The sequence below is a fragment of the Cynocephalus volans genome, chromosome 10, assembly GCF_027409185.1.
Source record: "Cynocephalus volans isolate mCynVol1 chromosome 10, mCynVol1.pri, whole genome shotgun sequence".
Lineage (NCBI taxonomy): Eukaryota > Metazoa > Chordata > Mammalia > Dermoptera > Cynocephalidae > Cynocephalus > Cynocephalus volans.
In genome coordinates, this window is record NC_084469.1 from 70,775,582 (window position 1) to 70,793,726 (window position 18,145).

Sequence of the window (18,145 nt, forward strand, 5' to 3'; positions counted from 1 at the left end):
AAATTCTGAGGAATATTCTGCTCATCTTCTCAGAGGTTGCACTTCAAAACTGAGCCCTAGTTGCCCACAGCATATACCAACCTAATCACACATCTTGGATTAGATTTTCCTCCTTCCTTGTGAGCTTGTCCTTTTCCTCCGCTGTTATTCTTTGGAACTGCTTCTGAAATAACCTACTTGTACAAAAGCTATTACCTTGGGAATGCTTTGTGGGAAATTAGAAACCAAACAAAACAAAAAACAGACTAAGAAAACGAGGCTCCACATTTTGTCTTCTCACCATATTAGAATTAAGACCTGATTTAAGCTCACTGAAGTGTCTTAAACAGCCAACAACCAGAAGAAATGCTGTGACATTATCGATAGCAATGACACGAGGATTCATGCTTATACTATGAAGTCTGTTATGCTTTCCCAAAGGAAGAACACTTTGAGAAACTTTAGATGTGGGTACAGGTGAAAGCTCCTATATTAAGTGGCACGTAAACGGAACACACACAGAGACACACAGTTTCACCTGTAATGAGGAAACCTTGCAATGAGTCAACAACTGATCAAAAAATACATTTCCCTTTCTTCAGTCCCATCTGTGTGATTATGTGTGTATTTTCTGTCTTACAGGGTGATTGTGGAGCAAATATGTCCATATGTCGAGAATTTGGCACTACAGATACAAGTTTCTTCTTAGGTAGATAGAACTGCAGCATCATTAATTCAAAAAGGAATCCAGATTCAGTTTATGTCCACTAACTTTCAGGAAGTTCAAAGGTCAGTGGGAGCAAACATCTGTTCACATTCAGTCATACATCCAGAAGACGACATGGCCAGACCATCTATCCCATGCATGGCAAGAAGACAGTTGGCCAATATCAAATAACTTAAGTACATCACATTTCATGCTTAGGTTATCAGGCTGAAGAGAAAGAGAAGTGGTTTTATACTCCAGATGAGGGATATTGGTAAGAGAATAAAAATACTAAATATCAACAAAATCCATACTTACTTAGAAACTAATGCTAAGTTGTGAAAGTATGACTTAAAATACTTTAGGAAAATGATTTGTAATAACAACATGTTTCAAAAATTATAATAAAACCAGAGAGCTTAATTTGATTTAGAAATGTTTGTATTATGAATGGAACAGAAAAATGTACCAAACACAAGACCCACCAGGTTTTTAATTAATCATCAATAAAAATTTGGAAATTGAAAACAGCTGTTGTTTAAGCCTAAACTTTTTGAAAGATATCTGACGTTTGCAAAATTGAAGACAGAAACATAAGACAGAGAGTTAGTGAGTGCCTAAATTGGAAGAAATCTTAGAGTTTATTTGGCCCATTTGTCTCATTTCATTTTACAGGTAAGAAAAATGAGTCTAACAGAGTGACTTTCTTGACATCAATAACAACTTGATTGGAACTAGAACCAGGTCTTCAGAGTCCCACTTCAGTGTCCTTTCTTCTGCAAATCTAAACAGATGGGATTAACCCAATGCACTAAGGAGGTACTTTTCTATCACCCTTTACTGCTGCACCACCCCCACTCCATTATCATCTCTCCAGCTCTCCAACCAAGTCTTCCTTGCTGCTCACGCTCCCTTCCAGTGCTGTGTAAAACTCTTGCTTAAAGCCCATGAACAAGCCTGCTTACGGGAAATTGCAGGACTGAATGTTTCAGAGATGCCTGCAGGATATATTTGGTTATTGATGCTCGGCAAAGTATGAGCTGTATTCTTTTGAAATGGACAGATGATGACAACAGCTTTTACTGAAGTGGCATTTTCTTTCCTGAGGGCTTAACTGCAGGAGGTATGTGAAATATAAAAGGATTACTTCATTTTGTTTATTTATTTATTTAGTCTTTTTACAATGTGTGGTCATCACCTCCTCTCATCAAACTCTGACCCACAAATTCAATTAGAGCGCTTTCCTGGAAGTTTGTTCTTTCTTGAGGTTCACCTGCAGGGTAAGAAGGAATATATGTTGGCCAGAAATCAAAGACAGAGCAAACATCCTCTGCTCAAATTACTTAGAGTCCATATTTCTATTAAATTTCCAGTAAAGCATGCTCAATAAATCATAGCATTTGAAATTAATTGTTTCAATGAGGCATTTAATTTTGCACAATCCATTGCTCTGGGTGTATATTAGCTAAATATTTATGAGTTGATTATTTCCAAAGCAGTCAGATTTGTTAAGGACGGAAGATAACTATCTTCCCGTATGATTTAGCCAAGATTTTTTTTTTTTTTCCTAAGTGATTACTAAAATGTCAAAGTCATAAAGAATGTCTGTACATTTTATAAAAAATGAAGTGTAATGAGTTGGATTTTCAGTTAATGTCCCAGGCCATTTCATGAAGCATGGCATAAAGTGTGGCAGCTCAAACTATCTTGCACATCTCTATCCATCCAGTTTAACAACTAAGAGTATCCTGCAAGCAAATTGTTCATTGCAGGGACATAAGCCAACCAACATAAACTTGAAGCAGTAACCCCACTGAAAGCTCTGATCAAGCAACCAGGTGTGCTTACCATAAAGTATTTAGAAAATAAAAGAAAATAATTGTGCCCAAATGTATCATTCCCGAGCCAATGATTATTGGTGGATATATAATGAAAAATATAAGGTCATGTTAGAGAGTTTCTGATAAATCTCCTGGTATGAACTCTCGCTTGTAGCTGCTTTCTGAGATTATAGAAGCTGTCACACTTCTCATTCTTTCTCCTTTCTTTTATTTCGGATTCTTGGAAGGTAATTAAAATACTACCTGCTCAGTACTAAAATTTATGTTGAAAAATATATATTTAGTATCTGGGCTTGAATAGACTTTTGGAATTCATGGAAGGAGGGGGGTGTTAAAAAGGCAGTATGGACTAAATTAGCCAACATCTGAGAAAATTATGGCACAACCACCAGAACAATACTGAAGACAGAAAGCATGTCTCATGTGTATAATTCAAACTATCGATTCCTAAAGGCAGAACATAGAAATTTACTTAGAAAAACAAAATTTGAAGGCCTACCGTATTTAAGTTTCAAAATAAAAGATTTGACAAGAATTAGACTGGGAATTTCTCCTTTCTCTTCTGTAGTCAGAGATACCTAGTCACCATTGACAAAATGGTTTGAAATATCTAACATTTGTAAATCAAATATATATATGTGCAATGGTAAACTAGGTTATTTTAACATTCGACCTATGTACTTTATACACTGACCTATGCACTGATAATGAGGGTTTCTAGTATCGTCCATGTGGAAACTCAGAGCACATCCTCAATTTCTCTTTTCTTTCCCCAACCACGTAAAAGAGATTATCATTTCACATCTAATTTACCTCCTAAAGCTACTTCTCATTTGTCCTCTCTACCCTAGGCACTACCTTATTTCATGTCTTAATTATTTCATCCTGTCAATTTTTCCACCTGGACTTTCACAGTATCCTCCTAACTAATCTCTTTACTCCCTAATTCACCATCACTCCCCCATCTAGCTATCCAGGCTACCACAGTAGCCTTTCTAAAATGCTCATGTGATTTGCTCAAAACTTTTCACTGGGTCACCTCCCCACCACCCCACTGCCTCCATAGCAGCAAAAATGTAAGAAGTTTCCCATGGTGTCAAAGGCACTCTGAAACCTGGCCTCCAGGCCTCTCCAGCCTTATCCCACATCATTTGTCAACCCACTGCATGCTCAAGGTAACAACACAGTTCCAGAAGTTTTTTAGCTCTCCCTTGTCTGCATGCTTCTATGACTTTGTACAGGATAATTCCTCTGCCTTGAATTCCTTCTCATTCTTGTTTCCCTGGTGAATTTCTTCTTATACTTTAGAATTCATCCCATGCACAACATTTGTCAACTGTGAAGCATTTTGTGATATTGAACACACCCATAATTCTTTCATTTTTTTTCTCTCTCTCCTCTTGACTCTGAATTGAAACTCATTTTCCCTTCAAAGTGATACAAGTATTTACTCATAATTCCTAAAAGAAATCACAATTTAGGAAAGTTTTGTTTAGAATAGTCCACATATTAGAACAGAAACTTGGCTATCTCTTTGCTATAAATAGTTATGCATGTGTTAAGTAGTACTTAATCAGTCTTGATCCTTGTATATTACTCAGTTTTGTTAAAGAAAAATTGATGTACCTTGTTTCTGTGGGTCATATGTGTCCCCCGAAGTTTACGTGTTGGTAAATTTGATCTCCATTTTAACGTTATGAGAGTGAGTAATCCTATTACGGTAATGGAAATCTAGGGCCTTTAAGAGGTGATTGGATCATGAAGACTGCGCCCACTGATGGTTTAATGGGTGGTCGTGGGTGTAGTTACGATGGCTTATAAGCAGAGGGAGTGAGAAGCTTATCTCTCTTGCTCAGCACATTCTCGTCATGTGACGTCCTGCATGCAGTGGAGAGTCACCACCAAGAAAAAGGCAGTCACCAGATGCGACCCCTGGTCCACAGACTTCCCAGCCTCCAAAACTGTAAGAAATAAGTTTTATTCCTTTATAAATTACCCAGTTTTAGGTATTCTTTTATAAACAAAGAAATGGACTAATCCACGTCTGTGATAAGTCTGATATATATAGTGATTAGGACTAAGCTATGTATCTCATCCTATACAAGAATGTTATTAATTTGTTTATTCATTCTTCCATCCATTCATCAATGCACTCATGTATTCATCAAAATGCATTCATGTATTTGCGTATGTCACTTACTTTGACTTCAAGACATATTTAAAAAACCCTAAGATGTCCGTATTCCTTGGCTACAAAATGGGCTAAGTCAGCATATTAATAATAGCATTATGATGAGAGAGAGAATGCATCTGAACTTTTTGTTGTGAACATTATTTGGAAATTAACATTTTCTCTTTGATTGTGCTTGGGTTGTCTTCCTTACCCAGCTATAGTCCATAGATACAAAACTATTTACATCAGAGATATAACAAGCCTCTAATATTTTATATGTAGTTTGCACTTATTAATTAATTAACTAATCAAATATTAATTTAATGGCAACTATGGGCCAGGCACCTTAGATGGTACTGCAGATTCAAAGGTGAAAAATGTATGGTCACTTTTGTGAAGTATCTATTAGGAAGCTTGGGAAGAATAACAGGTTGCCACACTATTATTTAATTGAATGCAGAGTGTGAGGCGTGTGTATGGTGTGGGTGTGGGTAAGGAAGCAATAGCTCTTCCTGATGAGATTAGGGAAGTTATCCCAGAGGCAACATATTTCATCTGTGTCACAAGATCTGACTCTAAACTGTGCGTACATTTTTCAGACAGGCGACATATTTAAAAAAGGGGGATTACACATAAATAGTTAGGGAGTTTAGAAATTTTGTGGTATATGTATGTGTGGCACTATGAGGAAAAATATTACTTTTTAAACTGTTAAAAAGCCCTTTTAAAACATCATTTATACACTCATTGAAATTGTTATGCATGACAAAGCTTGGCATAGAGACAAAATATAAGCTTCGAGTCAGACACACCTACCTTTAACAATGGTAACATTTATAAAAACTTGAAACATTTTCATGACCTACATGAGTCACATTTTTCCATCTAAGCCTGATTTTTAAAAATCTGGAAAAAGGCTTTTTAGTGACATGTAACTCACTTGGATTTTATCAGAATTAAATGAGGCAATCTACAGAAACTATTCATAAATTGCATTGTCAAAATGAGCATTAAATAAATGTCATCCCCCTGTCCTCTACTTAAAAGTAGAATTCATTGCTATATATCCACTGAAATACGTCCCCAGGAATGTTACTTGAAAACAAGTAACACTATTTGTCACTTTTCTTATTCAATTGTATTTCATACTTTCTACAACCTAAATTAGGCTCACATTCAAGATCTCCCATTTGGTTATGGTTTTGGTAGTTTCTGAACAACTAGGGTATCTTCAACTTCAGTGTACCAATAAGTTACCAGTGATTTTAGAGGGGAGAGTGGATGTGAGTGCAATTTCAAGTGATAATTTTTCAGTGTTTAACAATATGAACTGTGAATTGACAGGCATTTAATAAAACTAAACTTCTGGACAGAAATTACACAGTAGATATCCCCAGCGAAATCTTTTGAATCATCAGTGAGAGAAAATTTAGTTTTATTGTCCTTATGTGTGAAGAGGCAACTTTGGCCTCGCATGATCCTAGTTCTCTTAAGAGACGATGACAGTTGTTTATCTCACAAACACACAGAGCTCACCCTGCCTTTCACCTTTCCACACTTTTTCTGTCAACAGCAGTCATTTATTATCTGCAGAAAGACGAGATTACCTTAAGCCTTGCTTTTACTATGATTAATGTGGAATCATCATTGAAGGGTACAGTTTCACAAAGGAAACAAATGTCTGTCTTTATGGATTATTGAAAATCATAATGTTTCATCTTCTGTAGGAAAATTAAATGATCAAATACCAGTTTGCAGTATTCAAAGGAAATATAGATACCATTTAGATAGAGTCAGCATTCATCCATAAAGCAGGCAAAGCATTATATGGTATTCATGTATGCATTAAGACTATTGAACAAGATGCATTGTGCTGTAGAGGACAGAGTTGAAAGCAGAGTCAACCAAACCTGCTTAGAATTTGATATGTCAGTACACATGAAATGTCATGGTAATTTTTCAGGAAGCTTTGTATTCATAAAACACTTACAGACCCATTATTTCATTTGACCTTCTTAAGTTCCCCCAGATAAAGGTGGGAACTTATCTTTACTACATACCTATTTTGCCATCAAGGCTGCTGTCTTTGTCTCCAAAATATTCACTGAGCCTATCCATTCTATCTCCATTAATACCACCTTAGCCCAAGGCTCCAGCACTACTCTCCTGGATAACCACAAGTACCCTAAGTGGTCTATTTCAATTTGAATCACTGAAATCTATTCTCCACATAAAGCTAGAATAATCCTTCTACAGTGCAAATTATACCATGTCACTCCATTGTTTGAACAAGTTTGTAAAGGCTGGACAGTTAGCTCAATTAGGTAGAGCACAGAAACACCAGGGTTGTGGGTTCAGATCCCCACTCTGGCCAGCTGCCGAAAAGAAAAAAAAAGTGAAAAAAACACAAAGTTTCTGACTACATATTGAACTTATAATAAAATCTATGTTCTTAATTAAAGCCTAATAATTTTATCTGATCTGGAGGTCCCTGGCACCTACCATGCAACTCTTGATCTAGTGAATGATCCTTACACCATCCCTAGCCCTTCCAGGATACCTTCAGACTTCCACTAATCATCTTTTCCAGGCCTTTTATATTTTCAGTAACTGAGTCCAGCTTGTTTATCACTCAGTCCCAAAAAAGGTTTTGTTAAGGCACCATCCTACATCCAGGTACCAAAATATCTTGTTATCTAATGCTGTGTAACAAATTACCACAAGACATGATGTCTTTAAAAAACATAATAATTTCATGTAAGAATTTATAATCTGGACAGGAATTGGCAGATATAACTCATCTCTGCTGCATTACATACTGGCTGAGGCAGTTCAAAGGCTGGGAATAGAATTATCAGAAGACTTGCTCATTCATATATGCACTGCTCATGCGGAAAGACTCCAATGACTGAAACAGGAACAGCTGGGGCTCCTTGGGCACTTCTTTTTGTCTCTAAGAAATATCTACATATGATCTCTCCAACATTATAACTTCCACGTAGCTGAACTTCTTTCATGATGCTTCAGGACTCCTATGGTATATGATTCCAACCTCAACCTTTTAGCTGTGGTAATTAATGCTGTTTTCTCAGCATCTAAATTTTAGGTAAGTTTTTAGGCAGTAATAGATTACTAATACATGTGGCAATAAAATGTAGAGCATTCCATGCATAATACCTTTATTAAGACAGCAATATAGGCTTAAAGAATGGTCTGAAAACCATAATTGGAACAGAGAGTCAACTTAGTTGGGTGAGCCTTTTATCTATACTCCTACTCCAGGCCTCCATCCACAGGCATGTTTTTTGTCCTTTTTGTTTTAATACAGGTTTATTGAGGTATAATTGACATACCATAACCTTCACATATTTAAAGTATACAATTTGTTCAGTTTTGACATATGAATACATCTGTGAAACCGTCACCATAATTCATAATTAATATATCTTTTGTATCCCCAAATATCTTCATGTCACATTGAAATCTTTTTTCTCCTCCCTGGTACACAAACAACCATTTATACACTGTTACTTAATATTAACTTGCATTTTATAGAATTGTATATAAGTGGAATTTTAAACTATGTACTACTTTTTGTCTTCATTTGCTCAGCATTCTTATTTTTAGATCAATTCATATTGTTGTCTATGTCAATACATCATTTATTTTTATCGCTAAGTAGCATTTCATTGCAGGAATGTACCACGATCTGTTTACTCATGCACCTGCTGATCAAAACGTGCACCATTTCAAGTTTTTATCTATTACAAATTAATCTGCTTTGAATATTGTAAACAAAGTCTTCATGTGGACATATACTTTTGCTTCAGGTAAGTTCCTAAGATTGAAATATCTGGGTCAAATAGTAGAAAAATATTTAACTGTTTGAAAAACTGCCGAAATGTACTCCAAAGTATTTATATCGGTTTACATTCCAATCAGCAATGTATGAGAAGGTCTGGTGTTCCACAATCTCATCAGTTTGGTATGGTCAGTCTTTTTTATTTGTAGCCACTTCAAATTGTGCATAGTGGTTTAAATTTATATTCCTCTAATGACTAATTATTTTGTGCATCACTATATGTTTATTTTCTCACTATATGTTCTCTTTTTCATATCTATATGTCTGTTCAAATGTTTTAACCATTTTTAATTGGGTTGTTCATCTTATTATTAAGTTGTGAGGGTTGTTTATATGTTCCAGATATGACTCCTTTGGGGATAAATATCTCGCCAATGTCTCCTCCCACCACCCCACCCTCAGTCACCATATCAAAACTAGAGAAAAAAACAAGTAAGGAGCATTAGCTAGCATTCACTAAGATCCTGTGCTCAAGCATGGCACTTGACAATTTATATACTTTATTTCAATGGTTCTTATCTCTGGCTGCAAATCTCAACCACCTGGAAAAGATGTCCAAGTACTGATGTTTTGTACCCACTCAGTTCAATTAAGTCAGGATCTCTGGAGATGAGGCACAGGCTAACTCTTTTAAAAAATTTCCCAGACACTTCTAATGCACACTTGTGGTTGAAAACCCTGACTTACTTATCAAGGTTTCTGATAGTATGGATAAGATAAGTTTTCTTATTTCTATTTTACAGATGAGAAAACTGAAATTCAGAGAAGTGATAAGAAATTGACAGAGGTAGAACAGATAATAGGAGGAGAGCCTCGGATTCAAGTCAAGGTCTCTGTACAAAGACTTTGCTTTTATTCACTCTCACAGGGCTGCAAGTGGGGTAGCCTGCATTGTGAAAGGGATGAAAATAAAATTGTCTAAGGTCAGCATTAAGTATTGCAGGATACATTCAGAGGAAGCTAAAGAAAGGTGTCTGTGCTTAGCACACAGTAGTTGCTCAATAAATGTTTGCTGAATGCTGAAAGAATGTGGAAAGTGAAAAGACCATGTCAGGCAACCTCCTATAGAGATCATCCCCATTCTAATGACATCTTTCCTTTGCAGCTTTCCAGTCTGATGCCTTTCTTGAGTTTAGCAAGAAAACAGAATTTTCACTGCTGTCTCTTCTCATCTGCCCATCATTTGTTCAGTCTGTGGAACCCCCCTGACAGCTAGGGAAGTCCTATTTGTATGGCTGGCTGTACAACTTGTCTGAGAGGGAATCTCATTGTGCATTAGAAGCAATTTATCATCTACTTAAGAAGGTAATCACAGCACACAGTCCCTTGTACCAAGAGTGTCTCCTCCTCTCTGTCCATTCAAATCTTGCCTGCATTTTCAAACCCAGTTCCAATTCCATCTCCCTTTGAACACTTCTCTGACCCTACTTCAGATCCTATTGTAATTACTGTCGCTGCCATTCACATGGTAATCTATCAGGAGCTGCCTGATAACATCTATGCCTACTGTTTTCTTCCACAGGTATTTCCTATTCTGCATTATTATTATTTTTTTAATTATCAGAAATTTTGTATCTCAACCCTCCTTCAATCATTGGATGGAATCTGTTCCTACTGTGTTGCAATGCCTGGGTCACATATCTGTGTGTGGGTAAGAAGGGTGTGCACACAAAAGGGGTTCGCTCCAACATGATATTATATCACATAATTAAGGTTACATATTTAGGAAGAAAATATGGAAAATTTAGCCATGAAATGGATAATTTTAAATATTTCTCAAGGGAAGTTTACTTAAATTGACTTGACAAATGCTGCTAGAGCGTAAATTGCATCACCATATCTAAGGAAAGAATGGGTTGGCAGATGAAATTTGTCACTGCAGAGAGGTAAATTGTGTAGTTCAGCTTGCATATCTGCCTCTAGTTTGGAGACTGAAGGTATAATTCTGAGAGCCTGATACAAGTGACATCTTTTGCGCTGATGCCAGGCACACCATGCAGGTTTCTGATAATAATATTGCTCCGGTTGGAGTTCTTGTTCAGATGTGGATTATTCATTCACCTAAATCATTTCAATGATCACATCACCTTATCACCTGTTCATTCATATGGCTTCTAAAACCATTCATCATCTGTCCCCCATTTATATTTCTGGCTTTACTCCCATCACTTCTGTCATTTCATAGAACCACAAAGTCTCTTCTTGCTGTCCAAACATGTTCTGCTATTTAGAAATCCAAGCCTAAAACCTACCTCTACAGTTTAGCTGTATAGCTTGTATCTAAATGATTAGATTACACAAAATGTTGTGTTTGATTATCTCCGGCAAATAGGGCCATATGTGCAAATACTTGTTGATAAGAAAAGGAATAGTGTATGTTGGAATTTATGAGTAGTGGTAACTTGGTGAAGAGTGAATGCAAGGCAGGCGGTGACAGGATGAGAATGGAACAAAAGGCAGGGAAAATTCCAGGGGCCACTGTGCACTAGAGGCCAGACTCAGGTTTTATCCTATTAAATATACACAGCAATTGAAGGACTCCAGGCAAGGGAAGAATGCATGTTAGAAGTACTTTGCATTTATGAAGGGAATGCTTGGGGTTGGTCAAGACTGAAGGTTAAAAGATTAGTTATAAGGTTATTGCCATAATCAGGTGAAAAACCAATGCCAGTTTGAATGATGACAGTGGCAGTAGAGATGGGGTGGTGGTGTGTATCCAAGATATATTAATTAAGTAGAATCAGAGGGACTCAGTAGCTGAGTACATTCAGAACAGCTGGGTTGGAGCTGATCCTGCACAGGACAAAACCAGACCTACTCTCTGATTCTTGCCTTGAAAAGCAAAACAGTACTGTTTTGAGTACTTGTGGATATTCACCCAATACAAACGTGAGTAGTAGTTCTTGAATTGGTTTCCTCCGTGTGTAGTAGTAACAATTTATGACATATCTCTCTCCCAAAAAACTGTTAAATGAAAAGTTTGCCTTACACCATGCATCATGTAATCATTCTCACAGAACATAATGTTAACATCCTTGAGATTTTCTGAGCATTGGTTAAATACTTTAACTGTCTAAAGTAATTGGCTTCAAGAATTTGAGCACATCAATATTAATAGAGAAATTAGGCTTTGACATTCCTTTACAAAAAGAATAATGGTAAAAATAAATCCAAGGGGTATAGCGTAATGCGTGCTAGAGAGAGAGAGAGAGAGAGAGAGATTTGAGCTCAGTGCTCACTCTCTTGTGATGGCTGATTAATAGATGTGTGTGTGCTTCAGATTGAAATGCAGATCCATGCGTGTCCCAGGAAATGAGATCTATGGTAAAGAAAGATGAGGCCCATGTGCTGTAACAGCTTTGCTTTTCTCTGGCTCTAAGGATTATCAGAGTCTCTTTTCAGTACTCAGAATCTGGGGAGATCAGAGCCTATCAACCAGAGACACCACAAAATGCACCAGAGATGATTGTAAGCACAGGGTTAATTACTCCTATATGTGATTACAATCAGAGGCCAACTACAGGATTTTGAAGGAAAATTGGTAAAATGCCGAAGAACAGAACATCAGAGGTAGGAAAGCTTAGATACTATTTAGTTTGTATCTTTTACTTGTTCAATATAAAAACAAGTCTCAAAGGAAATAAGACACTTATGTAAGATCAGACAAATAATTAAATTCCGGTGTCTAACCATGACTCTTACATAAATGCCAAAGTACTTTTATGCCTCTGTGAAAAGAGCTTTGTTTTTTCTCATTTGCTCTCTCTCTCTCTCTCTCTCTCTCTCTCTCTCTCTATATATATATATATATATATATATACACACATACACACACACACAAGAATATCTACTTGTGAAAATTAAAATAAAAGACGTATTCAAAGTATATATTAAAGAGATAGAGACTTAATGAATGATCATTTCTTCTTTATTCATATGATGTTGGAGGGGTGCCAAACATTGACCATTGTTTCATAGTTTCTTTTTAAAACTCTGAGGAATTTAAATGGCAGAACACCAGATATCCTGCATTCTCTTTCTCTCAAGATTTTACCTGGAATATAGATCCCCATCCCATAAAATTTTGTCCGTGTCTATTTTCACTCTACATCTCTAACTATCATCACCTCTTACAAGGCTGACCCCCTCAAGTTCCTAACTGTCCTCTTTGCACACCCTCTGGCCCTACTCCAACATATTGTCCAAACAGTAGCTCCAGAAATTTGTATAAAATGCAAATATAATCATGACATGACCATTACTGTAAAATCTTGCTTATGCGCCATTCAACTACTTCCCTGCACTTACTTTGTGCTTTTCTTTGTGATTTATCCATGCCGATCTTTTCTCCAGTGCTCAACTATACTGTGCTTCTTCCTGCCACTGAGCCTTTGCACATGCCTTCCCGCAGCCTGAAGTGCACAGCTGCTCCCATTCTCTTTCCAGTGACCTCCTGAGTATCACCCCAGATTATTTCATGGGTCACTTCCTCAGTGTCCTATAGCCTGGGACAGGTCACTTTGATATACACTCCCATAAAATCAGTTTCTTTCCTTCTTAGTAGTTTGTCCATTTGTAATTATATCGTGATTTTTGCTGGTTTCCCATGGAAATCCTAAATTCCATGAGAGCATAGACAATACCTTTGATTTGGCTTATCACAATTCCTGACACATATTAAATACTTGGCATTCATTCATTTAGCAACTTTTTGAACTATAAAATTATTTATGTACAAGTGTCTTTGTTTGAGCTGCTATAGCAGAATATCATAGACAGAGTGGCTTATAAACAATAGAAATTTATTTATCACAGTCTGGAGGCTGAAAGGACAAGATCAAGGCTCTGAGAGATGTGGTGTGTGGTAAGGGCCCACTTACTGGTCTTCACATAGCAGAAGGGACAAAGGAACTGTCTAAGATCTCTTTGTTAGGGGCACTGATACCATTCATGAGGACAGAGCCCTCATAACCTAATCACCTCCCAAAGGCACCATCTCCAGATACAATCAAAATCCAGAGACAAAGAGATTTCCCAGAATCTGAAAAGAGATTTTTCATACCTGGAGACTATATGTAGGTCCCCATGTCCAGTGAAGTTTCTCTATTTTTTTTTTCTTTAGTTTAATTCCTTACACTTCTTGTGAATTTTATGAAAGCTACTTATTCCTAATGAATTCTTAGTAGATTTTATCTCTTCTGTGAACCTTTAACTAAAGATTGCAGTAATAAGGAATGTGGGTACCCAGTAGTTTTTAATGTAAATATAAGTCTTGATCATAATTGCTAGGCTTCTAATAAAACTCTAATAAAAGTTAAAGTCTGCCTGGACATATTTCAAATAAAATAATACAGGAACGTTTTCAGTTTTCAGTTTTGTTTTGTTTTGTTTTGTTTTCTGACTCAGCAATCATTTAGATTTTACTAGACCTTACCGATTTCTTTAAACAGGATTTTAAATAAGAAAACTGGAACTCATAATACTCCAGAGACAGCTGAATGCATTGGAAAGTCTTTAGGCTTCTTCTATCCTTTAGTTCTTCTTGGCCAGACTCTGACTAATTTTCTTAGCATCTCCATTTATATGTACATGAAGAATTGGAAAGGTTCACATCTTTCCAATCAGAAGTGCTGCATGGATCACTGACTTTGAAAGGGAAGTCAGGTACTCAACTTCTCTCTCTCTGCTGTCAGGGGAAGAAAAGCCTTTCAATTCAATCTCAAGTTATCTGGGCGCTCTTCTCGGCAGCATGTTAATTGGCTGTTTCAAAGGACACTGGTTTAGAAAAAAAATAAGAATAAATGTTCTAGCTACTGACAATCCACACATTATCACCTTAAGCTTAACCTAATTAGACTGAGTCACTAGTCAGAAATTTTGACCTTCAGAAAGAACACTGTTACTGTCTTCAGTCAACCATATATATTTCCTACTGAATATTAGATTTTGGAAAAGAAAGATAAATTGTTCATACAAAGCATGTAGTTGTGAATATTCTTGACTCAGCCGTTGCCTATTTACACAATGAGAGGATGGAAAAAAACATTAACAATGTTCATAATATATTAACAGGCCTTTCTCTGCTTTTTTATAAAATTTGCATAGTGATTTTACAAACATTATGATGTCAAATTAATCAATTAGTACGGCCCTGAGCTTCAATGTTCTCATCTTTATAAAGGATAGAGAGACTTGAGTTATGGAAAAAAGAAAATATGCTGTCTCAAATACACAATGCTGCAAAAAGTTCCAGGAAAAGCAGAAACATGTACAAGAGACAACCCAAAACAGATAAGAGGCATGTCAAAACTCTTTTGTGTCATTACCAAATAAATGGGGTCCAACTTGCATGGAGACAATGGCCTATTCTTTTTCCAGGACAGTGGGTACCCTATGGTTGGGACTGCTGTACCAGAAGTTGGGCAAGCCCATCACAGGTTCTTGGGGGAGGGGAGCCTCAACAGTTCAGGTGGACAGGGCAACTTTTAAGACCAAACACAGCTTGGGAAGAAAAATCCTATTGAAAGTTCCTGCCCAGGATGAAAGATCTATCCCCAATGTGAAGTTGGCTTCAGTCCAGCCATCTTTGGTTTCTACAACTGAGTAACCTTCACATCTACTGTCTTTCCTAGGGCTCCACTTCATTTAGAAAACACCCAGCAAGAGAAAAGAAGGTTACAGGAATGGAAAACATTAGAATTTATTGGGTACAATGACATGTTTTATGCCAAGTTTAGAGTAGCGTACAATGTCTTGCACATAGCACACAATAAATAGTAATTATGTTGTTATTATAATTATTATATCCTCAGTGCCCCTATTTCTCAAAGCATGGTCCTTCATGGCCTGCATATGAATTACCTATAGTGCTTGTTCGAAATGTAGATTCCTGCACTCCAGATATATTAAATCACAATCACACTGGCCAAGCCCCAAGAATTTGTATTTTTAACAAATATAATACAGATTCAAAGGAACATTTGAGAAGCATTATTTTATATGCTAGACATTTTTACAAATTTTGTTTCATTTAATCCTTAGAAAAAAATGATTTTGTAGGTGAGAAAATAAGGGCTTAAACAGTTCTTATAAATCCACATAGAACTGATATTCCAATAGAGTTCTGCTTGACTTCAATCCCAGTGCCCTTTCGGCTATTTGAAGCAGTGAGTTGTGAGAAAAAAAAAAAAAAATCTGTGCTCCTGGGGATTACTGTTCTGGGAGGGTATTGGGTATTGCTTCAGCCCAGACACAAGAGAGGAAGAAAGAAATTAGCAACACGGAGACTGCCCACTACATTGGGACTGAGGAAGACAATAATTTAGTGTTCATCAAGGAAGAAAATAATAGCTGGCCCTCTCCATGCCCCACGTTTATATGGTAAGCCTTACTTCAAAGTCACCCTGGAAAATTACATGACATTTTTATCACAGTCATTTTCAGACTGGGTCATTATCTTTAACCAAACATTTGCACCACATTTTGAACAGACACATATATCAGGCAGGCAGTAGATTGCACTAGCAAATTCAAGGGGAGACGTTTCCACAATCTTTTCAGGGTTGTCAGTCAAGAGATGGTGGTTATAAGGGAATGAGGGAAAGAAATGTCAGAGGAAAAACTGTAACCAACTGACAAGCCCAGTTATCAACCCAAGGGACTGAGACTGGATTCTGGGATTTCAGCTAAATGACCTATTCCTCTTGGTATAAATGGCTATTATTTAAGAGATAATTCTAAAAAGTCTACACCAGACTGGAATCCCTGGCTTTCCATGTATTCGTTGTGTGACCATGGGCTATTCACTCAACCACCTGGACTCCAGTTGTTTAATTGTGACAAGATATAACTCTGCTTATCTCTGTGCTGTGTAAAAATTCTGCTTACTGGAGTTTTTTTTTTTTTTTTTTAAATCCTACTATTTGTTGGTCTGCTACCCAGTAGACATCCAATGTGTATCTTGAAACTTTGGTCTTCCTAAACTGATCTCCACCTAGCTGTGAAAATACCTGTCCATTATTTTTTAGGCTAGGTTGACATCTAGCCCAGGATCTACTTGCAAGCCCAGTCTATACTGTCACATGTCACATTCACAAGAAGAGTTTAAAGTAAAAGTTACTTTGTTTAGAACCAGAAGGTCTAACACAAAAACTTGATTAAATATATTATTCTCTGTGTGACTTTAGGCAGCTTGTATCCCCTCTTTGAATCTTAGTTTTCTCAATGTAAAAGAGAGTGAGAAGTATTTAATATTAGGGTTTTTATATGATAAATAATGAGATACCACAAAATTGTTTCCTAGAATAGTGCCTGAAATATAATATATACTCAGATCATCAACTGAGTATTGATCTGGCAGTTCTACTCTTGCAAAGTAACAATTGTCCCTAGAAGCAAAGACATTTTAGTTTTATTAACTTGGGTGAAAGCAAACTTCTTGCCTGTCTGGTCTCTTCTAGAAGAAATTTGCAGATATAGGTAGCTTCATCTCAACTTTTTTTTTTTTTTTTTCCTGTCTAGTGGATATTTCCACAACCTACTGAAGAGTGCTGACACTGTAGAAATGACTCCAGGGTGGTAATTTATGGTGTAATGGGTGCAATTTATTTTTAGATGTCCAATGAAGCAAGGTGTCAACAGTTTATCAATATCAGACAAAAGGATATAGATCAAGCTTCTAGGAAATTTAGCTGTGTATTCTTAAGGTGGAGTCAGGTATGTATAAAGAGTTAAAGGGATGTAGAGAGACCCCCTTCCTTGTTGAATGGCAGAAGCCTAGGAAAATTCTGTGACTACAAACTTGGCTCCAATATGTCATATACAACATGTTATTTCATTCAACAAACAGTTATTGATGTTTACTTGGACTTGGGCACAAGGCTTAGTATTGGAACCTGGGACTATAGAGGGGAATATGAGAAGACTCTGAATGTCAGGTAACTCCTATTTTAGTAAAGCAGACAGACCTGTAACCTGATAATGATTTAAGCATTGCATGCTAAATAAAAGCATATATGAAGTAAAACAGGTGAAGAAGAGGGGCAGCTGAACTCTAGGCATTGTTTTTGCTTTTAGAAATACAAAGATAGGCACATTAGTTATGCTTGCTTGCTGTCATGAGGCTTACAGTTGGAAGTGAGGTCTAGTATCAAACAAGTAAGCATACAATTAAATGAGGTGATTTTAAATCACTTAAAGTATGTGAAGAAAGCACACATGGGTTGGAAGGATAAAATATTTTAAATAGGGAAGTCATGGAAGGCTTCCTTAAGAAGATGAAGATCCTAATAGTCTAAGGACATTAGAGGCTTCTATTAAATTTTCATGCGGATTCAGAAGTGATATTGTCTTTTTTTATCCATTCTGATAAAACAGATAAATAGACATTTTTGTTTTCTTTTCCAAATATAAAGGCTGGGATAAGCAATTCTTGGTCAAGGCAGTTAGGTAGAAGAGCAAGAAAGCCCAGCTTAATTAAAATGTTTCTCTACAGCTTATTTTATCCAGATTTATTAAAACAGATGTTTGTTGCTAATCAAAAATCAATTGATTTTCCAAAAATATTTATTGAGATTTAACAACTC